This window comes from Choloepus didactylus, chromosome 18, assembly GCF_015220235.1.
Source record: "Choloepus didactylus isolate mChoDid1 chromosome 18, mChoDid1.pri, whole genome shotgun sequence".
Lineage (NCBI taxonomy): Eukaryota > Metazoa > Chordata > Mammalia > Pilosa > Megalonychidae > Choloepus > Choloepus didactylus.
This window is the reverse complement of record NC_051324.1, coordinates 60,255,829-60,283,201: the sequence shown is the minus strand read 5'-3', so window position 1 is coordinate 60,283,201 and position 27,373 is coordinate 60,255,829. Positions and strand designations below refer to the sequence as shown.

The window sequence follows — 27,373 nt, the reverse complement described above, 5'->3', positions numbered from 1 at the left end:
GCCTCGCCGCCGTGAGCGGTCAGTGGAAGCTTAATGGCAGCCCGGAACGCAGGCGCACCATTAGCAACCGCGTGCCCCTCCCCCTCCCCGTGACCCACCCTTTATTTATGACACCTTTATTTACGCAACCTTCTGAGAATGGCTCCATGCCACCAAGGCGAGCCCGAGTCCCAGAATCACTGTGGCCCAAGGCTCCCTTCCCCCTACAAGCGGAATCCCTGCTGCAATGTCTTGCCCCCGCAGCAAGGCAGAATTTGGGCCGCAGACCCTTGGTTCTCCCACCACCACCCCGACTCCCACTCCAGTAGCGTGGGCAGGGGCAGGGGCAGTGCTTGCCAACGAAGTGACGGGCACGGTCTCTCGGGATAGTCATTCAAAAGTGCTCGTCTGTTTCTGCCAGCTTGAATTCTTCTTCCTCTAAACCGAAATCCGAGAGACTTTCTTCCTCCCCCTGGCCATACTGCTTCCAAGAAAAGTAACTGACCTGCAAAAGGAGTGCTTTTTAGTGTAGCAATGAGGAGCACACACATGACGGATATTTAATTCTAAAATGTTACCATTTCTTCTAATATCTCACTATCCTCTTTGTTCCTTATTTCCTTATTAATCCACTCTATAATACAGTGGTAGGGGCTACCACTAATCAGTGATGACTCCAAAATTTCTGTAGGAAGGTTTGGGGGAATGGGCAGCTGGGTCTGGGAGAGTGCAGCGCATTCTGCATTGGCATGGGAAAACTTCCCCTAATCCGACCTTTGCTTAACACGGCCATTAATCTAGAAAATGTTAACAACCCCACCTTATAGAGCTCTACCCTCCATGTGCACATAGAGAAGACACTTAGGATGATAACATCAGCATGTTAAATAATTTTATTGAAATACTATTATCACTAGCACCCAACTTATTTACTTTACAATCCTTTTTATAATCTATTGTATTTATTTTCTTGTCTATTATCTAGCACAGCTCCTGGCAAGTAAACTTTGAGAGAAAAGGGGCTTCATCTTATTTCCAGGGCCTAGCACATGTCTTGGCACATAGTTATGGTTTTAAAACTGAACTGATTTCGAGATTGACCTCATTTAGGGATGGACCTTTGGTTATAATCAGGTTTCTGAAATCTTTAGCTCAACGTTAAGTCCCTTTCTCTTGTATTTCACAGGAAACTAGACTTGTTAAAGTCCAATCTTAGATAACCTTGACTGATTTTCTTTAAATTGAATTAAAATAATCATTTTACATGGAAAAATCTTTAAGTACCTTTTCAGAACAGAACCACCTACACCTTCCTACCTTCTCCCTTTCAAAATAAAACTCTTCACAACTCTGGGGTGAGTTAAATCAGCAACAATCTAGCCCCCAAATTAAGTTCCTGCTGACATGAAATGCATTTTTCTGCTCCCCCCCCCCTTTTTTAAAGAAAACATCCTATAGGTAGTAAAAAATGAAACACATTTTTCTGCCTTTTTTTTTTTTTTTTAAGGAAAACATCCTATAGGTAGTAAATAATGAACATTTTCTTTCAGAAATTACTTTGGCACCTTAACCTCTAATTAAGGGAATTCATATAATTGATTTACAGAAAGTTTCTTCAGCAAAACATTTCATTTCATATAAGATACATGTGAGTTGCTGAGATCCAGGTAATGTATCTTATTTGAAAGGATTCATAGTTTCCAAAAGCTGTAGCATAATCACACTTAAGGCCAAGGTTACTTTGTTCCCAAATCCCTGAGATCCTATTTGAGGGGAGTTCTAAAAGGCCTATGGTCAAGCAGCCAATCATCCCTAACCCCTGGAAGGGGAGAATAACCCCTCTCCTATGTCCACAATTGTAGGCGTTCTCTGATGGTCCTCATTCCTACTCTCCAAACTTCAAATAAGGGGCCAGAGCCAAGTGCCAGGACGTCAGGAAAAGCCTCAGGAATTCCCTGCACTCAAAAGCAGTTTCAGAGTTTCACATTTCCGTAAGGATGATAGCCAGCTGTGTATACTGGTTGTTTTGAATTATGGCGACACTGTTCATGTCACCCTTGAGCTTTTATCTCCACGTACTTGAATTAAATACTGTAGTTCTTCCTCAGTTCTGGCACCTATGATCTCCTCACCGGGTCTGTATTCCACAGCTATTTTACCACTTTCTGAAATAAAGTTAAGGATCAATTCAGAATTATTCTTGCTCTAAAACTTCTTGTATACAGTGGGAGCACCCAATAATAATGCCTCTTTTAATTTCTAAAAGCAGAAGAGTGTCTTTCCTAGAAGTTTCCTCATCTCACGCTTGTTTTTTATCATAACCATTGTATTAAATATCAACACTGCTTGTTGAGCTTAAACATAGGAGCTAAATTAGGAATAATGACATAGGAAGTAAAAACTGGAGAACAAAAATGTTCTATCATAATATGATTAAATGGTAAGGAATTGGGTGGGGGTCAGGGTGAATTCAAAACTGGGATAAAGATCAGTGGACTACAGTAGATACTTCATATTAGAAGGGAGGGGCAAGTATATTCCCTGGGAACCAAAACTCCACTAGATACAACGAATAAAGCTGTGTGTGTGTGTGTGTGTGTGTGTGTGAGTGTGTGTGTGTGTGTGTGTGAGAGAGAGAGAGAGAGAGAGAGAGAGAGGGAGAGCAAGTGAGCACTTTATTGGCCAAAACTGGTCCAATGAATTCATAGACAATACAACCTCCCTAAAGGCAAACTAGAACCACGAGGCTTTTTGGTCCAAGGAGTTTGAGTGTGCACAAGGGCTACCTTAGCATATTAGAGAGAGGTAAACAACACAGTCATTTGGTCTTAAAGCTTGTCACTCAGAGTTGACAGTTGATGGATCCTACCTGGTGACCAGGGAAGTCAGACCTTCACCGGAAGGGCTGCCCAGGCTGGAAGGCCTCACCCATGAGACCTATCCAGGGCCACCTCTTAGAGCAAATCAGGTTCTCTGAGGACTTGGTTAGGATTTCCCGGTCTCTGCACCTGCAGGGCGTGAAGCAGAGGAGCAATTCCATTCGGGGGCTCTCTGCTAATCATAGTTTCCTTTGGGCGCAGCGTGCAACAGTGACACCACTACAGAACTCCACAGGGGACAGGATCAACGCCATTCAACAACGTGGCCACTTTTAAGGTGTGTGTAGGTTCACATGAAAGCTGTTGATTATTACAGAAGAATCATATCCCCAAGTGAGACACAAAATCACCCAACATGATAGTGCCGGAAATGAAAACTGAAACTGAGTTTCTTGATTCAAATAACTTGCTGTGATGCACTCTCTCGTCAGCAGGAAAGCAACATTGATAAATAACATATTTTTCTGCTTACCATGTCCCAGGCATTGTTGTAAGCTTCTTAATTCATCATCTCATTTACTTTTGAAACATCCCCACACCCTGGAGGGGAGGGAAAGCCGTTGGCCCCGGCGGCTGCAGCGGGCGGAGGCTGCGAGTTTCCCAAACCGTCGCTTCTCGGGGCTGACGCGCTGCCTGCGAGGCCTGGGGCGCGTGGGGCGGTGCAGCGCACGGCCGGAGGCCGCCGGGGGCGGGCGGGCAGGAGGCGCAGGAGCACATCACGCCTCTCAGGAAGGCTTTCTGATTTTGGAGAGGTGCTTCATCCCTGGGGAATTAAACAGCAAGTGTGTGTGTGTGTGTGTGTGTGTGTGTGTGTGTGTGTGTGTGTGTGTGTGTATTTCTTTTTATTGAGATTGTTCGCATACCATACAACTATCCAAACATCCAAAATGTACAATCAATTGCCCATGGTATCATCATACAGCTGTGCATCCATCAAAGTTTTTTCAATTTTTAGAACATTTTCATTACTCCAGAAAAGAAATAAAGACAAAAAAAGGAAACTCAGATCCTCCCATACCCCTAACCACGCCCCCTCCATTACTGATTCATAGTTTTGGTAAAGTACATTTGTTACTGTTGATGGAAGAATGTTACAATACTACTAACTGTAGTATATAGTTTTCAATAGCTATGTATTTTTTCCTATATGCCTCTCTATTATTAACTTCTAGTTATAGTGTCATACATTTGTTCTAGTTTGTGAGAGAGATTTCTAATATTTGTATAGTTAATCACGGACATTGTCCACCACAAGATTCACTGTTTTATACATTCCCATCTTTTAACCTCCAACTTTCCTTCTGGTGACATGCATGACTCTGAGCTTTCCCTTTCCACCCACCTTCACACACCTTTCAGCACTGTTAGTTATTCTCACAGCATGCTACCATCACCCCTGTCCATTTCCAAACATTTAAGTTCACCCTAGTTGAACATTCTGCTCATAAGAAGCAACCACTCCCCATTCTTTAGCCTCATTCTGTATCCTGGTAACTTATCTTTCATGTGTATGAGTTTATTTATTTTAATCAGTTCATATCAGTGAGACCCTGCAATATTTGTCTTTATGTGTCTCTCTTATTTCACTCAATATAGTGCCCTCAAGCTTTCTTCATCAATCCATTTCTTTTAAGATGATTTTGTTCACATACCATACATTCTGTCCTAAGTAAACAATCACTGGGTCCCTATATAGTCATGTGTGCCAGTTTGAATATATTGTGTCCCCCAAATGCCATTATCTTTGATGTACTCTTGTGTGGGCAGATGTTACCAGTGTTGATTAGATTGTAATTCTTTGAGCGTTTCTGTGGAGATGTGCCCCACCCGACTGTGGGTGATGACAAATTGGATAATTTGCATGGAGTATTGGCCCGCCCATTGGGTGGGCCTTGATCAGTGGAGCCATATAAATGAGCTGATGGGCAGAGGGAACTCAGTGCAGCTGAGAGTGACCTTTTGAAGAGGAGCTACAGCCAAGAGGGACACTTTGAAGAATGCACAGAAGCTGAGAGAGTAGCTGCAGATAAGAGACAGTTTGGAGATGGCCGTTGAAAGCAGACTCTTGCTCCAGAGAAGCTGAGAGAGGACAAATACCCCAAGTACAACTGAGAGTGTCATTTTTGAGGAACTGCAGCCTAAAGAGGAACGTCCTGGGAGAAAGCCGTTTTGAAACCAGAACTTTGGAGCATATGCCAGCCACGTGCCTCCCCAGCTAACAGAGGTTTTCTGGATGCCATTGGCCATTCTTCAATGAAGGTACCCAATTGCTGATGTGTTACCTTGGACACTTTATGGGCTTAAGACTGTAACTGTGTAACCAAATAAACCCCCTTTATAAAAGCCAATCCATTTCTGGTGTTTTGCATTCTGGCAGCATTAGCAAACTAGAACATCACGTATTTATGTATTCAGCACCATTGCCACTCTCTATATAAGGACATCTCCATTTCTTCCACAAAGACGAAGGAAGAGTCAAAGAAGGCAGAGAGGCAAAAGAAAAAGAAAACAGAAAGAGAGAAAAATGAACAAACAAAACAAAAACAAAATGACAGCTAGAAAGTGACAAAAGGAAAGACAGAATTAACCTAAAGTAAAATAAAGAGTCATACAACATCACCAATACCAGGAGTCCCATACTCTTCCTCTATCCCCCCCCCCACCCACATGCATTTAGCTTTGGTATATTGCCTTGGTTACATTAAACAAAGCATAATACAATGTTTCTGTTAATTATTGTCTCAAGTTTGCATTGATTGTATTTTCCCCCCAATCCCACCCTATTTTTAAGACCTTGCAATGTTGACATTCATTTGTTCTACCTCATGTAAAAACATATTTGTACCTTTTATTACAATCATTGAGCACCCTAAGTTTCCTTGAGTTATACAGTCCCAGTTTTTATTGTTCATCTTTTGTTCTGGTGTCCCATATGGTCCTAACTTTGCTCTTTCAACCATACTCACAGTCATCTTTGTTCAGTGTACTTACATTGCTGTGCTACTATCTCCCAAAATTATTTTCCAAACCTCTCACTCCTGTCTTTTCCTTTCTGTCTGCAGTGCTTCCTTTAGTGTTTCCTATAGAGCAGGTATCTTGTTCACAAACTCTTATCATTTTCTGTTTGCCAGAGAATACATTAAGCTCTCCCTCATATTTGAAGAATAGTTTGCTGGATTAGGATTCTTGGTTGGTGGTTTTCCTCTTTCAGTATCTTAAATATATCACCCCACTTCCTTCTTGCTTCCATGGTTTCTATTGAGAAATTCACACATAGTCTTATCAAGCTTCCTTTGTAGGCGATAGATCACTTTTCTCTTGCTGCTTTCAGGATTCTCTCATTATCTTTGACATTTGATAATCTGATTATTAAGTGTTTTGGCATAGGCCTATTCAGTTCTATCCTGTTTGGGGTATGCTGTGCTTCTTGGATCCATAATTTTATGTCTTTCATAAGACATGGGAAATTTTCATTGATTATTTCCTCTATTACTGCTTCTGCCCCCTTTCCCTTCTCTTCTACTTCTGGGACACCAATGACACATACATTCTTCCTTTTCATTTTGTCCTTAAGTTCCCAGAGACGTTGCTCATATTCTTCCATTCTTTTCTCTATCTTTTCTTTTGTGTGTAGGCTTTCAGGTGCCTTGTTCTCCGGCTCCTGAGTGTTTTCTTCTGCTTCTTGAGATCTGCTGTTGTATGTTTCCATTGTGTCTTTCATCTCTTGTGTTGTACCTTTCATTTCCATAGATTCTCTCAGTTGGTTTTTCAAACTTTCAATGTCTACCTTATGTATGCCCACTGTTTTCAATATACAGTTCTGCTTTTTCACCATATCTTCCCTAAACTTTTTGAATTGACTTATTATTAGTTGTTTCAATTCTTGTATCTCAATTAAGTGTAGTTTGTTCCTTTGACTGGGCCATAACTTCATTTTTTGTAGTGTAGGTTGTAGTTTTCTGTTGCCTAGGCACGGTTACCTTGTTTACCCCAGTCAGGTTTTCCCAGACCAGAATGGGCTCAGGTCCCAGAAGGAAGAAATATTCAGTATCCCATTTCCCTGAGGGTGTTGCTTAGAAAATTGGTACACCCTGTGATGCCTCAGGTCACTGTGTTTTTCTGCCCAGCAGATAGCACCTGTCAGCCTGTAATTCCAGACTGGTGTAAGTAGGTGTGGCCATTGGCTGTTTTTCCCCAGGCTCTGGGGTTTGATTCTGAATGGAAAGCAGGTAGTAGAGCTGGGCCCCACCCCTTTCCTCTTAGAGAATATAGACCCCCTAGGGAGAGGTCATTAGCATTTCAACGGTCTCTCTCTGCCTGTGCTATCTCCACCTTTGTCTGGGTCAGAGCACTGGGAACTGAAAATAGCTGAGGCTTTTGGCACTGAGCCAAAACAGGGACAGAACGTCCCCTTCAGGGCTTGTCTGCAGTGACCCTCCAGCTCTCCAAGGTCAGTCATCACCGAAAGCCTCTGTCTGCTTGTTGGGGATTCGTAGATCATAGTGAACAGTTCACATTTGCTGATTAAAACCCTAGTTGGAGCTCAGCTGAGCTATATTCACTTGCTGGGAGAGTGCTGCTGTCTAGCACCACAAGGCTTTGCAGCTTGGACTGTGGGGGGAGGGGTCTCCCGGCTTGGATCCTCAGTTTTTACTTACAGATTTTATGCTGTGATCTTGGGCATTCCTTCCAATTCAGGTTGGTGTATGATGAGCGGACAGTCACGTTTGTCCTCCCAATGTTATTCCAGATTATTTACTATTCCTGTTTTCTGTTGTTGTTGTTCCAGGGGGTCTAACTAGCTTCCACTCCTCTCTATGCCACCCTCTTAGATTCTCTCTGTCAGCAAGTGTCTTTTGAGCCTGTATTCAACAAATCTTTATCGAGTGCCACTGTATGTCAAGCCCTGCCCGAGATGCCGGGCATGTGAAGATGAAAGACGCAGTCCTGCCTTGATCAGGGTCTACCAGAGAGCTAGAGTTGACCAGGAAACTGGTGGAACAACATGGACAGAAGCACGAGAAAAGAGAAAGCCTAGAGCATTTAGGCAACTAATAGTGTTTCGGTATAGGCCAGGTACATGTGGAGATTTCTTGGCAATTTAGTGTGGAAACCATTGATCACCTTGCTTTCATTTCTACCTGTTCTGGGTTGACAAGGGAGAGTGCCCAAATGAGCAAGACACCACAGCAACCCAGTACTCCGGGGGTGAATGGAATAAGTGTTATCCATCTTAAGACACATGGCAGTGACTTACAGCAGGTTCCTCAGCTGCTGCCTGCTGGTCCCAGAAAGCTGAGCAGATAGAGTTCACCCGTGGATCCAAACAGCAACGCATATCATCAACACAGAGAAAGGAACAACATGGCAGAGAAAAAGAGCCGGTTGAAAAGCAAGCAGAATGCACAGCATATGCTACAGAAAGTAAATCAGCTCAAAGAAGAGAATGAATGGTTGGAATCAAAATTTAAATTGCCGATGAAGGAATTAAGTGTACTTAAAGATTTGTTTCTTGAGCATGCACACAGCCTTGCAAGCAGCGTGCAACCCATGAGCACTGAAAATAGGACAACAAATTCTGATAATGCAGGACAGTGAACCTCATCCTTTCCAAACTTCACAACTTGTGCTTGAACCTTAAAGGTATGACCTCTTACATGACTCATATCAATGGCTGAACATTGTCTTGTTCCATTATTCAAAGATCCATAGAAAATTGTTTTCTAGGATCAGCACTGAAGAGTTGATTAGCTAAAACTATGTGGTTTTAAATGATATGGATTTTTGTGGGGATCAAAAAACAAACATTTTTAAGATATATGGTAGAAAAAAATATCCTGGACCTTGATGTTCTTGATAAATCTTGACTCCCAAAGAAATGCTTCTTTTTGAAGTAGACAAAAGGAATGGGGAGCTGACAGGTTCTGCAGAAGGTTCCTGGTTTTTAATGGATACAGTTTAAGAAAAGTTGAATGCCACCTCTATCAACACATTTGTGATCTTTTTCCTAAACTAGGTGTTAAGAATCCTTAGGGTGATAGAAACCAATTGTTTTGTTATTTGGAATGATTTTATATATAACTTAACACCTATTTTAGCATATGAGTACTATTTTCCCAACAATTACAAGTTGATTTTTAATACTGATGCCTCCTTTAGGAAAGAGATCCCATTCCATTTTAAAGGCATATGCAAACAGTTGGCTTAAAGATTCAGAAGTGACATGTAGGAAGCAAATAGATTTTGTTTTTTGTTTTTATAAAAGTACAGCCTGTTAGAATTATATTTTGGGGGTAACTTTGGGTTATTTTGTTTCCTGAAAAAAGTCTCAGTAGTTCAGATAAACTTGCTTTCCAAAATTTTAGTTTCTGCAGATGCCAGTAAAGCAAACATTTTTTCGATATCATTTTGCAACCAAGTCAATAAATAAAATGTCTTATTTTATTTATTTACCAGACAAGCTACTGATTAGGATTTAGAATATTAATTCAGCAGGTAGTTTCTATGGTGTTCAAAATAACTCATGGGGCGATGATTTCCAAAGGCAGATATTTTTTCTAAAGGCAAATGTTTTTTCTAAAGGATGATTTTGGTATTTGATCTTAACCAATTGATAATTAGAAATATGTATCATTTACATCCATTTACTCCATACCATCTCCCAAAATGAGTGTAAGGGTTTTAACCTTTAATTTATTTCACTTAAATGCATCTTTTGTATTGTTTTTTGACTTTTCTTTCTCTAGTGGCTGTTCTTCCAGACTTTTCGTACCACTGCTTCTGTTTTTTCACTTGTCTGCTTACATGTCTCATAAATTATTTGAGAATATACAGATAAAACTCAGGATATCAACATTTTTGTTGAGACTCAAAAAATGCCAATCACTGAAGATGGGAATCTCTGGATTTTGGCTTACATCAGTGTTGGTAGTTTTGATTGTCCTTATTAACTGTGTTTTTTTGTTTTGTTTTTTTAAGTGCAGTTCTAGCTCATATTTGTTGACTGTTTCATATTTTTTATTGTGCCTGGTTGGTGATCAAAGACTCGGTTACATTTAGTTTAAAAGTCTGTGTTCCTGAATGAAATAAGCTTCAGTGGCAGAGAGATTCCAAAAGGAGCCGAGAGGTCACTCTGGTGGGCACTCTTATGCACACTTTAGACAACTCTTTTTAGGTTCTAAAGAATTGGGGTAGCTGGTGGTGGATACCTGAAACTATCAAACTACAACCCAGAACCCATGAATCTCGAAGACAGTTGTATAAAAACGTAGCTTATGAGGGGTGACAATGGGATTGGGAAAGCCATAAGGACCACACTCCACTTTGTCTAGTTTATGGATGGATGAGTAGAAAAATAGGGGAAGGAAACAAACAGACAAAGGTACCCAGTGTTCTTTTTTACTTCGATTGCTCTTTTTCACTCTAATTATTATTCTTGTTATTTTTGTGTGTGTGCTAATGAAGGTGTCAGGGATTGATTTGGGTGATGAATGTACAACTATGTAATGGTACTGTAAACAATCGAAAGTACGATTTGTTTTGTATGACTGCGTGGTATATGAATATATCTCAATAAAATGAAGATAAAAAAAAAAAAGTTTGTGTTCCTAGGTCTCTTGTTTGCATATTGTCATTGCTGTTCATACCAGGACTTGGGACACTAACCAGAATGTAACTCAGTGTCACTCAAGTTGCACCTTTGGATTGCTGGCAGGGTGCTGACTGGCTGTTATCCTAGGCAGAAGACACCCTGGCAGTATCCTGTAACGCAGCAAAGCCATCGTGAGGGCCAAGAGCCCCTTCTTACCGTGAGACAGGAGCCCGGGGTTTAGGAGGAGATACTGCCTAGGAAGGTTAACTCCCTATAGCGCCAGGAAACAGGATGGGGTTTGTCTTAGGGTCCAACACTAGTTTACTCTGGGGGAGTATTGATCTACTTTAAAGGTTGGCAGGTGTTTGAATAACTTAACTAGGACATACCCACAGAATCCTACTGAATCTTGAATAGCTCACTGATGTTGTATAATGAACCTAATTTGAGATGCAGTTAAGTCACTTGAATCCTTAAGCAACGATCACAGGTGTTAGTGACATTTTAATCCCTTATTTTCCAAAAACTATCTTTCAGGAATTGATGTCCTTATGGAATTTATGGCTACCAATGATATAAAGTGAGTCGACTATCTTAAAAGGGAAGCTTTAGAGAAACTGTCTGGATGTGTACTCAATATTTCAAATCAAAACATAAGATTGGAACTATTTGGAAAAATCGATTCAAGCTTTACTATTACCTATGCAAATCAAAACTTCAGCATAAACAATCAGTTAGTTATGCATAGAACAAAAATGTTAGCTATTGTCTTGACTGACTTATTGTACTGGTTGAAAATTAAAGTTTTTAGTTTGGTAGATTAATCAGTATGGAATTGAGGGAGACCAGTGAGTAAGTTTAGAGACTTGGGAATTGTAAAATGACCTTTTTTTTTAATTAAATTCAGTTTTATTGAAATACATTCACACACCATACAATCATCCATGGTATACAATCCACTGTCCACAGTATGATAACACAGTTATGCGTTCATCACCACAATCTATCTCTGAACATTTTCCTTACATCAGAAAGAACCAGAACAAGAATAAAAAATAAAAGTGAAAAAAGAACACCCAAATCATCCCCCCATCCCACCCCATTTGTCCTTTAGTTTTTATCCCCATTTTTCTACTCATCCATACACTAGATAAAGGGGATGTGATCCACAAGGTCTTCACAATCACACTGTCACCCCTTGTAATCTACATTATTATATAATCGTCTTCAGGAGTCCAGGCTGCTGGGTTGGAGTTTGGTAGTTTCAGGTATTTACTTCTAGCTATTCCAATACATTAAAACCTAAGAGGTGTTATCTATATAGTGCATAAGAATGTCCACCAGAGTGACCTCTCGACTCCATTTGAAATCTCTCAGCCACTGAAACTATTTTGTCTCATTTTGCATCCCCCTTTTGGTCAAGAAGATACTCTCAGTCCCACGATGCTGGGTCCACATTCATCCCCGGGAGTTATATTCTGCATTGCCAGGGAGATTTACACCCCTGGGAGTCGGGTCCCACGTAGGGGGGAGGGCAGCGAGTTCACCTGTCAAGATGGCTCAGTTAGAGAGAGAAAGGGCCACATTTGAGCAACAAAGAGGTACTCAGGGGGAGACTCTTAGGCACCACTACATGCAGGTTTAGACTCTCCTTTGTGGTAATGAGCTTCATAAGGGAAAGTCCCATGCTCGAGGGCTCAGCACATCAAACCACCAGTCCCAATGTTTGTGACAACATCGACACCAGTCCAGGTGAGGATGTCCAACACATCTGCACCTTCCCCCAGATCCTCAGGGCTGGGGAGGGGGAGGCTGTAAATATATTTTTTATTATCTACCCAGATTACTCTGGGATGTGTCATTATTTCACTCCAGCCTATACTAACCTACCGTATCTCACTTCCTATTTAAACTTCCGTGCAATTGTGGTGTTTGAACAAATCGACTGTAGAGTTGTACCATTTAGAAAATTTAGATCCTGTACCAAATAGATATCTATTCCCTTGGTCTCATATGGAAGTTGAAGGTTTAAAACACAATCAGTTTCAACCTTGTAAAATGACTTTTATAGCTTTTATAATGTACATTCTCTATGAACCATTAGGATTTGATCTGCCTTTGTTGGTAGCTCCAGTGGTTTAGGAATGAGGCTGTGCTACAAATTTCTAGCTGCATCAGAGTTTCCTGAGATTGGTGCTGTTTTGACTGGTTTTGGCTGCAGATGGTGAGAGAAGAGCAGCTCTTCCTGCCTGTCTGGCCCCTTTCAGTTATTGTGATGCAAGTTCAGATATTTTAGACTTTCTTACTAAGAAGTACTAAGATTTTAATAAAATATGACCAGATTTTTGAAATTCAGGTCATGAGTGTGAAATTCTCAAATTTACACTGTTAGCTGTATGTGCGATTTAGTAGTTGATATTAAAAGAAAGGAAACTAGCAGCTTTTGATGTTTCTTAATTCCCATTAGAGGGCTTGAAACCTTGTACTTAACCTTTACCACTCAGTGTGCTTTCCGATGCCTTAGAAATGGGGCAATTAGTTTTTCCATTTAATAAAAGCTAGGAAGGAGAAAATCCATTCTATAGCTATTAGAACTGCCTCTCAGAAAGAAGTACTAACTTGTTCTTTTTGTTCCTGGCTTTCCTCAATTTGTGAGATTACTCTATTTTTAAAATATAATTTTATTTCTTTCAATGAGTTCAAAATAAAAAAACACTTTGGAACAATGACTGTATTTCATTGTGCATTTCTTCAGTTCAGATGTCATATGGCTCTGAAGAGCAGGCAGATGTCCTGCTGTCTTTTGTGTTCCCAGCCCAGGGTGTGGGAAACAAGGAGAGGAGCTTTAGTCTAAGGCTAGGTTTCCCTCAGTGGGTAGGAAAATAGTTTTGAGTCACTTGTTCTAATCTGAAAGTAGAAACCAGAGTAGGGAAAGCAATAAGGGAGTTACTGTTTAGACAGTTTGTTAGTGTGTGGTTTCCATTTACAGCATGGTAGGAATTGCTTGCGTTTCAAGGTAGATTTTTAAAATGTAAAGTAAAGCCTTTCCCCTAACAATACAAACTTCTGGTGCATTTTTATCACATTTTCATTTATGTGATGCCACCGAGAGCCTGTAGAGATGAATTTGCTGAATTCATAAAGACTGTGAGTCCAAGAAGCTTATTTGGAGTTGAGTGTTTCAAGAGAAAATGCCATTTAGATACATTTCTTCTATAATCCTTTCATTAAGTTCACATCTTTGGAAAGAAATTACTTGTTGCATCTTAATGAAAAATGTAGTACAATGATGATTTCTATGGGTAGTATGTTCCATTTCGTTTTTTATGACTTAGTTGTAATTTAGAATCCAGTAACTTGTCTTTGGGAATTTTATGTACGGATTATTTCTTTGTGAAGGTACCAGCTCTTTTTTAATAAAAGCACTTTTAGGCCTAAATAAAAAAAAAATATCCCCACTAGGTAGTTAGTATTACTAACCCTATTTTTAGGGGAGGAAACTGTGGCTTAGAGATATTAAACCTTCAAAGTCTCTGGCACAAAACCTAAAGATGCATTAAAAAAATCTCAGAAATGGCTGAAACTCAAACCCAGGTGCCCAAAGCTCATGACCACCATACCATTCTACATGCAACTGAGAAAGAAAGACTTGCATCAAATATTTAACTTTCTGTGTGAACCAAGACAAGTAATTCTACGTCTATAAACGGGACAATAATATTTACTGCCACTTTTCTCACGGCTGTCATGAAGAACAAATCTGAGACTGTTTTTGTGAAAGAGTTTGGTGAATGAAAACATCTAAAGTGTTTTAGCTATCTATATTTTCATCCAATTCACTTCAAAATAAGTTCATCTCTCACTGAAACCAAAGTACTCAAGGACAATCAAGAAAGTCTTACCTAAAACCACAGTCAACAGTTTCTAGAATGCATCTAACAAAAGCTTCTGAATGGCGCTTCTGGGTTGTCTTTCTTTTCATAAGGAATGATAATGACTCTAAATCCAATCAAAAGAGGACTTAAAATTCCTATGTGAATAATTGATTTTTATGTTCTATGTTTTTAAAAATCCATGATTTTTAGACCATTGTCTTAGTGATTCAGGGCAGGCCCAGCACAAGGGTATGGTTCACTGGCTCCGTCGTAGGTACCTCCTGGCAGAGAACATTTTTACTGCTCTGTTCAGGCAGTCCCTGAAATACCAGAATGGAGATACAGGCCAGGAACTTGGCACATGTCTACCATCATCCACAGATTTCAGACTGACAACTTAAAGCTACACTCTTACAGGTTTTTCCCTCCCATACATCAAGAGCTGGAGTCACATCAAGCAATGTTTGGTGGTTGTGCAAGTGATCTGGCCTCTCTCTGGGCATCACCCTCAGAGCCCAGTCCACTCCACTTGCTAACAGCCCTGTCTCTGACTTAAACTCCTAAGTTTGAGTACCATACATTCTAGAAAAAAAATTCTGTACCAATTGGAGTACTGTGCTGGTTTGAATCTATTATTATGTACCCCAGAGAAAGCCATGCTCTTTTAATCCAATCTTGTGGGAGAAGACCTATTGTGGGTGGGACATTTTGATTAGATTGCTTCCATGGAGATGTGACCCCACCATTCAAGGTGGGTCTTAATTAGTTTACTGGAGTCCTTAAGAGAGCTCAGAGCTGACACAGACCCAGATGTTTGGTGATGCTAAGCTAAGAGAAGAAGCCCCAAGTTTGCCCTGGAGAAGCTAACTGAGAATCCACAGATGTTTAAGGAGAAAGCCACTGGAATCAGAAGCTGAAAGCAATGCAGCCCAGGAGCAAAGAACCAGCAAATGCCAGCCATGTGCCTTCCCAGCTGACAGAGGTGTTCCGGACGCCATCAGCCTTTTCCTCAGGGAAGGTATCTACCTCTTGATGCCTTAATTTGGACATTTTTATGAACTTAGAACTGTACATTTGTGAACTAATAAACTCCCATTGTAAAAGTCAGTTCATTTCTGGTATGTTGTATTTCTGGCAGCTTTAGAAAACTGAAACAAGTATCTATATTTGACTCACTTTCTGCTCAAGCCCTTCCATAAGGAGGTAAAGGACTGAACACCTACTCAAGAGTTTTATATAGTGTGCCAGTTTGAATATATTGTGTCCCCCAAATGCCATTATCTTTGATGTAATCTTGTGTGGGCAGACATTATCAGTGTTGATTAGATTGTAATTCTTTGAGTGTTTCTGTGGAGATGTGCCCCACCCAGCTGTCGGTGATGACTCTGATTAGATAATTTCCATGGAGGTATGGCCCCACCCATTCAGGATGGGCCTTGATCAGTGGAGCCATATAAATGAGCTGACAAACAGCGGGAATGCAGTGCAGCTGTGACATTTTGAAGAGGAGCTACAGCCAAGAGGGACACTTTGAAGAAAGCACAGGAGCTGCAGATGAGAGAGAGTTTGAAGATGGCTGTTGAAAGCAGACTCTTGCTCTGGAGAAGCTGAGAGAGGACAAATATCCCAAGTACAACTAAGAGTGTCATTTTTGAGGAACTGCAGCCTAGAGAAGAACATCCTGGGAGAAAGCCATTTTGAAACCAGAACTTTGGAGCAGACACCAGTCACGTGCCTTCCCAGTTGATAGCCATTGGCCATCCTCCAGTGAAGGTACCCAATTGCTGATGTGTTACCTTGGACACTTTATGGCCTTAAGACTGTGACTGTATAACCAAATAAACCCCTTTTATAAAAGCCAATCCATTTCTGGTGTTTTGCATCCTGGCAGCATTAGCAAACTAGAACATATAGGTTTTTAGATGCTTTTGCTGGGGTTACTGAAGGTTGCAAGAGATCTGTATATGAAAGACTATTTTAGCACAAAGCAAGTTCTTAACCAAAAGCCTGAAAAACATTATTCCCCTCATCCTCCTAAGCTTCTTGGCAGGAGGTCAGCTCTAAACTTTTAATGAAAGGTTCTGTCAGGGATTGCCTTAGGGTTAGAGTAGAAATGTGTATTGTAAAGCAAAAAACTCTACCCAGGGCTTTAGTAGTTTAGTAAGCAGATGGCCTGATAATACATCTGAAAAGATGAATTTTAGAAAGAAAGGGAAAAAGAGAGGAGTCCCACAACCACCTCTCCCTGCCCCCACCCCACCCCCAACAAACACTAGAACAGACCTTCCTCCTGCTTGTCCAAAAGCTCCTGGGCCATGCCAACTCCAGGACTCCTGCACTCATAGGCTGGCAGCACCACTTCCAAAGCACAGAAGAACTTTAGGCTTTGCTTTTGAGGTGGTGCTACAATATCTTCATTTTCTCTTTCTTCAAGGTCAGAAAGATCCTGAAGTTATTAGGATTCTGAATTAACGTTCCTTCCAAGGATCTTAATGTAGACTTCAAAATGTTTTGTTATTAGAAATGAAAACTAAACTCCAGCAATCTCAGGTATAGTTGAGGTGTCCTATAGCTTCAAAATTAAGATGAGCAAATGAATTACTAGATAATGACAATAATTTCTTATTATACACTATACAAACATGGGGAAAAATATGGACATCATCCAAGTCACTAAGATTATAGATTAATTCTAGGTGGCAGGCAAATGCCCAGATATTTCCACTTAATACCCTCTCGATAGTAGGAGACCTCCCACATCTCCTCCCCCTATCCACTTCAATCCTACTCTCTAAAGTTTCACTTTACAGAGTACTGAAATGAGAGTCTGGTTAGTTAAAGAAAATCTGCAAAGTTTACCTCGGTGATCCTTTTTGACTGTCCATTGAAACCAAAGTAGTAATTTGCTAGTTCTTGGCATCAGGATCTATTAAGGGCAAGGGCCTGATGTTGAAAAGCCTTATATCTGGTGCCAAAATGAACCTCAGGACATGAGAAATAGACAAACAAATATCACAATGTGCCACAGAGACTTTATTTTGGATACATCTGAGATTTATCACTACCAATTCATAGAAGATTGTGAAGATTAAACAGGATAGAACATTTTAAGTACTTGAGTTCCCAGTAAGTCTTAAATAAATGTTGTTTATTATTGTTAGGTTAGAGTACTTTTCTGCATCATTCCCAGGGTCTCTGATTAGTAGGAGGGTTTCCTGGACCTCTGGTGGTGAACAATTATGATGAAAGCAACTGAGGAAGCTTGCAGAAGCAAATTATAGGGCTGTGGGTGAATAAAGAAAGCAAATCACGCAACAACAAAAAGACAACCCAATTTAAAAATAGGCAATGGACTTGAATACACATTTCTCCACAGAGGATATACAAATGGCCAATAAGCACATGAAAATATGTTCAACATCATTAGCCATTAGAGAAATGTAAATTAAAACCACAATGAGATACCAATTCACACCCACAAGGATGGCTATTAATAAAAAAAAAAAAAGAGGAAGATAACAAGTGTTGGGGAGAGGATAGAGAAATTGGAACTCAGTGCATTGTTGTGGGAATATAAAACAGCACAGTCACTTTCCATTGTGGGAAGTCATATGGCATTTCCTCAAATAGTTAAACATAGAATTACCATTTGACCTAGAAATCCCACTTCTAGGTATATCCCAAAGAGAGTGAAAATAGGGCTGCAAACAGATACTTGTATACCAATGTTTACAACAACATTATTCACAAGAGCCAAAAGCTATAAACAACCCAAGTGTCAACAGCAAATGAATGGATAAACAAAAAGGGGTACATATACACAATGAACTATTATTTGGTCATAAGAAAGAAGGACATTATGAGACACGAAGCAACATGAAAGAAACGCAAAAACATTATGTTCAGTGGAATAAGCAAGACAATAAGGACAAACACCCTATGATATCACCTATAAGAGATGAATAGAAATAGCAAATTTGTAGATAGCAGATTAAAGGTTACTGGGGGAGGAAAGCAGGGGAGGATTTGTAAAAATAAAAAATAAATTAATTTTAAAAAAGAAAGTGCAGAGGAGGGGCAAGATGGTGGCATAGATAGGAGTGGAATTTAGTTAGTCCCCTGGAGCAACTAACAAACAACCAGGAACAACTAGTAAATAATCTGGAACAACTGCTGGGGGACTACTGTAACTGTCCACACATCGTACACCAACATGGATTGGGTGGAATGGGTGAGATCACAACATAAAATCTGTAAGTAAAAACTGCGGAACCATGCTGGGAGTCCCCTCCCATCAAGGCAGGCTGAGCTGCAAGATCTCACTGTGGGAGAAAGCAGCATTCCCAGAGCAAGCGAACATAGCTCAGCCCAGCTCCAACTGGTGTTTTAATTAACAAATATGGACTGTTGAATACAAGCTACAAACATAGGCAACCCCCTAACAAGCTGACAGAGGCTTTTAGAGATGACTGACCTTAAAGAGAAAGAAAAGACCTGTGCCTCGGGAAAGGGAGCCCAGAAGACCAAGTGTTTTCTCTGACCAGCAGGTGAGACTGGGGGGCTGTAGACTGGCTCTGAAAGGGGGCTTTCTTTCCCTTCTTCTCTCTCTCAATCTGAGTGGCTCAGTGGAGAGAGCCTCAGCCATTTTCAGTTTGCAGTGCTCTGACCCAGACAGGGGTGGAGATAACAGAGTCAGAGAGACAAAGGAGCTATTCAAATGCAGAAGATAACACCCTAGGGGATGTATCTTCCCTAAGAGGAAGGTGGTGGGGCCCAGCTCTAGTGCCGGCCTTCCCTTCAGAACTCAGACCCCAGAGCCTGGTGGAAAACAGCCAAAACAGAAACTAAAGGGGCCACACCTCCTTATACCAGTTGGGAGTGACAGGCTGACAGGCATCACTGGCTGTGCATGTTAGGAAAAGCACAGCAGCTAAAAGCTTCACAGGAAAGTCTGTCAATCTCTAAGACACACCCTCAGGGAAACTCGAAACTGAATATAATCCCATTATGAGACCTCAAACTGTTCTAGTCTGGGAAAATCTGATTGGAGTAACCAAGGAAACCAGATGCCTAGACAACAGAAAACTACAAATTATGCTAGGAAAAACGAAGATATGGCCCAGTCAAAGGAACAAACTTACACCTCAATTAAGATACAGTTGAGATATTGTTTCACTTTAATGAAACAATCAATTAAAATTTTCAAAGAAATATGCTAAATCAACTCAAAAACCAAATCAATGAGTTCAGGGAAGATATGGCAAAAGAGATGAAGGATATAAAGTAAACAGTGGGTGAGCATAAAGTAGAAATAGAAAGTTTGAAAAAACAACTGGTAGAATCTATGGAAATGAAAGGCACAATACAGGAGATGAAAAACACAATGGAGACATACAACAGCAAATCTCAAGAGGCAGAAGAAAGCACTCATGAACTGGAGAACAAGATACCTGAAATCTTACACACAAAAGAACAGATAGGGAAAAGAATAGAAAAATATGAGCAACATCTCAGGGAATTGAATGACAACATGAAGCACATGAATGTATTGTCATGGGTGTCCCAGAAGGAGAAGAGAAGGGAAAAGGGGAAGAAGCAATAACAGAGGAAACAATCACGGAAAATTTCCCATCTCTTAGGAAAGACATAAAGTTATAGATCCAAGAAATGCAGCATACCCCTAATAGAACAGATCTGAATAGACCTATGCCAAGACACTTAGAATATCAAACATCAAGGACAAAGAGAGAACCTGAAAGCAACACATACAAAGGAAGCTTGATAAGACTGTGCGTGGATTTCTCAGTAGAAACCATGGAGGCAAGAAGGAAGTGGTGTGATATATTTAAGATATGGAAAGATAAAAACCGCCAACCAAGAATCCTATATCCGGCAAGACTGTCCTTCAAATGAGGTAGAGTTTAAAATATTATCTGACAGACAATGAGAGAGTTTGTGAACAAGATACCTGCTCTACAGGAAATACTAAAGACAGGAGTGAGAGGTTTGGAACACAATTTTTTTTTTTAATCTTCATTTTATTGAGATATATTCACATACCACGCAGTCATACAAAACAAATTGTACTTTCGATTGTTTACAGTACCATTACATAGTGGTACATTCATCACCCAAATCAATCCCTGACACCTTCATTAGCACACACACAAAAATAACAAGAATAATAATTAGAGTGAAAAAGAGCAATTGAAGTAAAAAAGAACACTGGGTACCTTTGTCTGTTTGTTTCCTTCCCCTATTTTTCTACTCATCCATCCATAAACTAGACAAAGTGGAGTGTGGTCCTTATGGCTTTCCCAATCCCATTGTCACCCCTCATAAGCTACATTTTTATACAACTGTCTTCGAGATTCATGGGTTCTGGGTTGTGGTTTGATAGTTTCAGGTATCCACCACCAGCTACCCCAATTCTTTAGAACCTAAAAAGGGTTGTCTAAAGTGTGCATAAGAGTGCCCACCAGAGTGACCTCTCGGCTCCTTTTGGAATCTCTCTGCCACTGAAGCTTATTTCATTTCCTTTCACATCCCCCTTTTGGTCAAGAAGATGTTCTCCGTCCCATGATGCCAGGTCTACATTCCTCCCCGGGAGTCATATTCCAGATTGCCAGGGAGATTCACTCCCCTGGGTGTCTGATCCCACGTAGGGGGGAGGGCAGTGATTTCACCTTTCAAGTTGGCTTAGCTAGAGAGACAGGGCCACATCTGAGCAACAAAGAGGCATTCGGGAGGAGGCTTTTAGGTGGAACACAATTTTGGGTGATGGTAGCACAACACTGTAAGTACCCTGAACAAAGATGACTGTGAGTATGGTTGAAAGAGGGAGGTTAGGAGCATGTGGGACACCAGAACGAAAGAGGAAAGATAAAGGCTGGGACTGTATAACTCAATGAAACCTCAAGTGCTCAATAATTGTGATAAAATGTACAAACATGTTTTTACATGAGGGAGAACAAATGAATGTCAACCTTGCAAGGTGTTAAAAATGGGGTGGTATTGGGGAAAAATATGCAATCAATGCAAACTAGAGACTATAATTAACAGAAACAATGTATTATGCTTCCTTTAATGTAACAAAGGCAATATATCAAAGCTAAATGCCTATAAGAGGAGGATATTAGGGAGGGGTATCGGAGTTTTGGCATTGATGGTGTTATCTAACTCTTTTATTGTACCTTAGTTTAATTCTGTCTTTCTTTTGTTGCTTTTTAGCTGTCATTTTCTTCTTTTCTTTTTCTTTTGTCTCTCTACCTTCTTTGACTCTTCCTCCTGCTTTGTGGAAGAAATGGAGATGTCCTTATATAGATAGTGGTGATGGTGGTGAATGCATAAATACGTGTTTATACAGGGAACCATCAATTGTTTATTAGGATGGAATGTACGGTGGGTGAACAAAACCATCTTTAAAAAATGGCTGATGAGGGCACTATATTGAGTGAAATAAGTCAGACACATAAGGACAAATATTGTATGGTCTCACTGATATGAACTAATTATAATATGTAAACTCACAGACATGAAACATAAGTTACCAGGATATAGAACGAGGCTAAAGAATGGGGAGCAGTTGCTTATTATTAGCAGAATGTTTAACTAGGTTGAACTTAAGTGTTTGGAAATGGACAGAAGTGATGGTAGTATGCTATTGTGAGAATAACTAACAGTCCTGAATGGTGTGTGTATGTGGTAGAAAGGGTAAGCTTAGAGTCACATATGTCACCAGAAGGAAAGTTGGAGGTTAAAATGTGGGACTGTATAAAACAGTGAATCTTGTGGTGGACAATGTCTGTGATTAACTGTACAAATATTAGAAATCTCTTTCATGAACTAGAACAAATGTACAGCACTACAACTAGAAGCTAATAATAGAGGTGATGGTTAAGTTCATGTGTCAACTTGGCCAGGTGATAGTACCCAGCTGTCTGGTCAAGCAAGCACTGGCCTAACAATTGCTGCGAGGATGTTGGTGGCTGGTTAATAAACCAACAGGCTGGTTTATTAAATCACCAGTCAATTGGCTGCAGCTGTGACTGATGACTTACCAAAGGGCATGTCTTCCACAATGAGAGAATGCAGTTGGCTGGATTTAATCCAATTAATCAGTTGAAGGCTTATAAACGAGACAGATAGAGGGCCTTCACTTCTTCTTCAGCTGACCAGCAAAGCGTTTCCTGAGGAGTTCAAAGTTGCCAGTTCGTTTCCTGAGTTCATCGAACACGTTCGTTGAAGATCCCAGTTCATTTCCTGAGGAGTTCGTTGAAGTTGCCAGTTCATTTTGTGAAGAGTTCATCGGACATCTTCATTGGAGTTGACAGTTTGCTGACCGCCCTACAGAATTTGGACTCGTGCATAACCACAGTTGCGTGAGTCACTTTTATCTTATATTCATAGCTACCTCTCATTGCTTCTGTTTCCCTAGAGAACCCTAACTAATACAGGTATATAGGGAAAAAATAAACCTATTGCAAACTAAGTACTACAGTTAGTAGTATTTTAACATTCTTTCATCAACAGTAACAAATGTACTATACCAATACTATGAGTCAATAATGGAGGAGGGGTAGTTAGGGGTATGGGAGGATTCAAGTTTTCTTTTTTGTCTTCATTTCTTTTCTGGAGTAATGAAAATGTTCTAAAAATTGAAAAAAAATTATTGTGATGATGGATGCACAGCTGTATGATGGTACCATGGGTAACTGATTGTGCACTTGGGATCTTTGGATGACTGTATGGTATGTGAGCAATCTCAATAAAAAAAAAAAAAAAAAAAAGGCGAGAAAATGCATTGTTTCTGTCTTCCTACCCAGTAGCTGCTGCCTCCTGCCTGAGAATATGACCTGAAAAGCAGATAAGATGGAACCACTGCCAAGGTGGGGCCTCAATCTGCAGCCTCCCTCTCTCCAAGTTACTAACCCCATTAGAAGGGGCAATACATATACTTCTATAAGTATTACTAGAAATTAAAACAATTAGAACTTCATTGGTATTAACAAGCTCCTGAGAATGTAAATATCTGCAGTGTTAATTCTCTAAATAATTTACACTTTACTGGGGATTTCTTACATGATTAGTTCTTTCTTAAACATCTATTTCATCTTTAAATAGAAGTGTAGAATGTGAATATATTTACTGTAAAAATTCAAACACACAAATAAAGTCAAAGCATTATTTTTTATTGACTTGTTTATGCATCTTCCTCTATCACTAGTTTATAAGCTCCTTAAGTGCCATAGGGTACCATATCTTATTCTTTTCTCATTCTCAAAAGTAAGAACAGTTCTTGGCATATAACAGGGGACTGATGGTCTGTTGAAGGAAGGAATGAAAGAATGAGTAAATAAAAAACAAAATTACTTTCCCCACCTGAACCTGCCTGCTGGGAAGGAGAAATGAGGACTAATTTTTGAATGTGGAGTGCAGCAGCAGAGGCTGGCCTGTATGGTGGGTCATTGTGAAGCTTTTCTGGACAACCAGAGAGCTTCAGAAGGGCTGAGTCCTAAGGGGTAGACAGACGTGACCATGGATAACCTCGCCACAGTTCTGACTGGAGACCATTTTCCTTCATGCTGCCGACAAAACCTGTCAGATCCCTTGGGTCTTCCCTTGATTTTATTTTAAATATTATTCTCTTCACTGTAGCTATAAAAGGCAAAAAAGACAGGAATTATGTGGATTTGCTAAAGTATAAAAGATCAACTTAATTAAACTAGATAATAATTTGAGGGATAGTAACCCAAAGCTTTGTATAAAATCACTAAATAAACCAAATTTGATATGCAAGCCCTTTCTTCTCATCTATATTTTGACTTGTGGAACATTTTCTTAGCGTTCTATCAGTGATGGGCTTTATGCTGTGAAAACCTAAAAACTTAACGTCTATGAAGTGGTTTTAATGTCTGAAGAGCACTAAAAACTCATTATTTACAAACTGATACCAAGTAACTTTTTCATAAGCTTTCCAGTAGCATCTGTAATATCTGAGTGGCTACATGAAATGGTCACACGTTACAAGCAAGCAGATCCTAGTTTGCAAATTAAAGATCTGACAGGTAATCATTTCAATCACAGGGAGTAAAGCCAGGATTGAAGAGGGTGTCAAACAGGAGGCAGAAGTGGAAGTATTATACCTGGAGTCACTACTGAGGAGAGTTCTCAAATTAGATCAAGGTTAAATCAATGAGGAAAGGAAGATGGACAAGAATAGGCAGCAAGATCAGTGGGAAGGATCAAGTAGCCAATCAAAAAAGGTTTATGAAGACATATAATTAATTATAAAGCAAAAGGTTTGGGAAGTCTAAGCCTCACTCATTTAGAGAAATTGAAATGGTCCTTAAAATGGAAAGGTGGTTTAATTGAGACATTGAAGCACATAATAATATATAGTTCTGGGGCTCTGGGAAAGTAAAATTGGTTAGTATGTCAATATGGATTATGGTTTCTACAATGCATTAAAGTATGTTTTGCCTATCTTCTGGAAACTGAAGGTAGTTCTGAATATGCATCTGATAACAATGACGATGATGATGACAAAGCATTCTTTATGCTACACAACTGGCAAGAGATTGTCATGGTCAAATATTTTAAACCTACATAAAAGAAAACATAAGCAAGACTCTTCTTTTGAAGATTTCTCAAATTTAGGGGCAGTCTAGAGTGGCATGGGATTCAGCATCATTAAATTTCTGTCTGACCTCTAGCTCCAACAATTATTGTCATGCACCTTAAGCATGTCAACCATCCTGAGCCCCTTCACCTAGAAGAAACTGGAGAGTGGAGGATCAGTATGGCAATACACCTGAAAGCATTCTGTAAAGCAAAGTACCATGCAAACGCTAGCCTGTTACTGAATTCAGCTCTTCATTCCTGTGGGGGTAGGAATTCCATATTCAGACCCACTTTCACTGGAGATTTCTGAAAAAGCAGCTTCTGGTCGCATGCCTTTTGGGCTCTGTGAGCATCCCTTGCTGAAAAAAACTTGATGATGGCATTGTAACTAGGACGGGCCACCGCAGTTTGAGAAGACACGGACTGAATACAGAAGGCCAAACTGGGAGAATACTGTGAACAGAGAATGCTGGGGGAGGGGGGAAAAGGGGTCCCACGCCAAGTTAAGTGCATGTTTCCCATGCTGGGTTAGCTGACTGCTGGGGTACCCTCTAGAACTAATATTCCTCTTCCCTGCACTCAATGTGGCCTGAAATTAGCGGAGACCTCAAGACGGGTAAGGAAATGGAGGTAATTCAGCACGGGTGAAGTGCTAAGGCAGGACTCCGGAACTCTCGGCCACCGGGTGGGCGGCTTTCTTCTTCCCTCCCTCCGCCCTGGCCCCGGCTCACAAGCAAGGCCTCGGCCGTGGGCCCAGAGTTCAGCTCCCACATCAGCAAGGTTTGGTCGCCCTCGGACGCAACCGCAAAAAGAACTAACTCCGCCAACCCCCCCGCCACTGCGCCTGCCCAAGGCGTGCCCGCGAAGTTTTGAAGGAGGACCAGCTCGACGTGGGCGGGGCGTGAGCAACCTTGGAGTCGCTCATTCTCCCTTCCCACCCCGGGCGGGTGTTTGCACCTGGGTCCCCACCTCCAACCCCTCTGCTCAGGCCTCTGGTTGCCACAACAGTCTAGCATGAAATCCTCAAAAGAGTTATTTTGAGGGTAGAGTCCTAAAGGGCGGGCTTATAAAATCAAAGGGTAGACACAGACATGTTTGCAGAGGCCGGCTTCACCGTCTTGACTCCTGGAGAAGGGGCCTAGGGGACTAGGTAGTTAGCACTACTTTCTGAGCTTTAAAAAGATTTCCAGATGCTGTGTCAGAAGTTACCACTAACGATACAGTCCTTTGACTTTAGAGTGTTTTCAGGAATTTTAAATATGCAAATCAAGGTATAACTCACTAAGCCATTATTAACAGTTGTCGCAGCCCATGAGGGCCATGCCAGTCCAGAGGCGAAAGAAGACAACGAGCATTTTCTGATACATGAACTTTTATTCAGGGCTTACTTACAGGGTGAGAAGTCGTGGAGAGATCAAGACGGCTTTCTCAGGCCGGGCAGGCATCACATTCGCAGGGAAGTGACCATGCAATGCAAAAAGGACAGAAAGCCTTTTATAAGGGTTTAAGACAAAGGCCTTTCTAAGGGTGGGAGGGGGCATAGATGCAGGAACAGGCCACTCTGACCTGAGGGGTGGTGCAGGAAGGACTAGAATAACACTTGAACAATTACATTGTGTTCTTTTTGTGAGACTAAGAGCCTGTCACCTCCCGCCTGCTTCCCATAAAGTTACATTTTAAGGTCAATTTACTCTTTTTCTCTTTATTGGCTTAGAAAAACAATAGGTTAAACATTTTAGCTGCCTAGGTCAGGCAGACTGCTGTGCACCAAAAATCTACAGGCCTGTTTTGCTCAGGCCTCTGGTTGCCGCAACAGTCTAGCATGAAATCCTCAAAAGAATTCCGTGGGAGTCCTGTGTGGTTCCGGTAAACTGTGTAGGTGTGTTTGTGGGCTGAAGATGATGTGGGAGGTTTATTTTCCATAAATTTGGAAAACCAAAGAGTGGTTCCAAGTGAGGCATCAAAATTGGAGCTGGTGGTGCCTGTGAAGGGGCATTCTAGGCATCATGAGGCAGCTATTTGGTGAAGTAACTTGCTGATGGAGCCTAAGACCCTTTATTTTAATCCTAGACTGTCAGAGCCAGAAGGGTCCTTGCAGAACATGTGGTTTCTCCTGTGGTTTCTAAATAATGGCCCTCAGACCCGTGCTGGTCTGTGATGAGTGTTCACTAATCTTCAGCAAAATGAGAAAAGGACAATATAATCAGTTTTTTAATTTCATAAAGCAAAATCTATTCCATTTTATTATCCTATTATGACCTCCCAATAATTACAGTGATACATTTTTTTTCTTCTTTCATGAAGAGATGCTGATAAGTAAGTGATAGTTGTTTTGATTCCTACACTTACTGGGCATTAAAAAAAAAGTTGGAAATCTCACAGTTCTATTTTCTGGTTTATTTTACTGGTGTGTGAAATTGAAAAGT

General features: G+C 40.6%; 2 pseudogenes; one reads left to right on the top strand and one right to left on the bottom strand.

Annotated features, from left to right (window-relative positions):
* Window positions 1–63: 63 nt before the first annotated feature.
* Window positions 64–25,963, bottom strand: LOC119514800 (annotated as a pseudogene).
* Window positions 7,938–8,456, top strand: LOC119513733 (annotated as a pseudogene).
* Window positions 25,964–27,373: the final 1,410 nt, after the last annotated feature.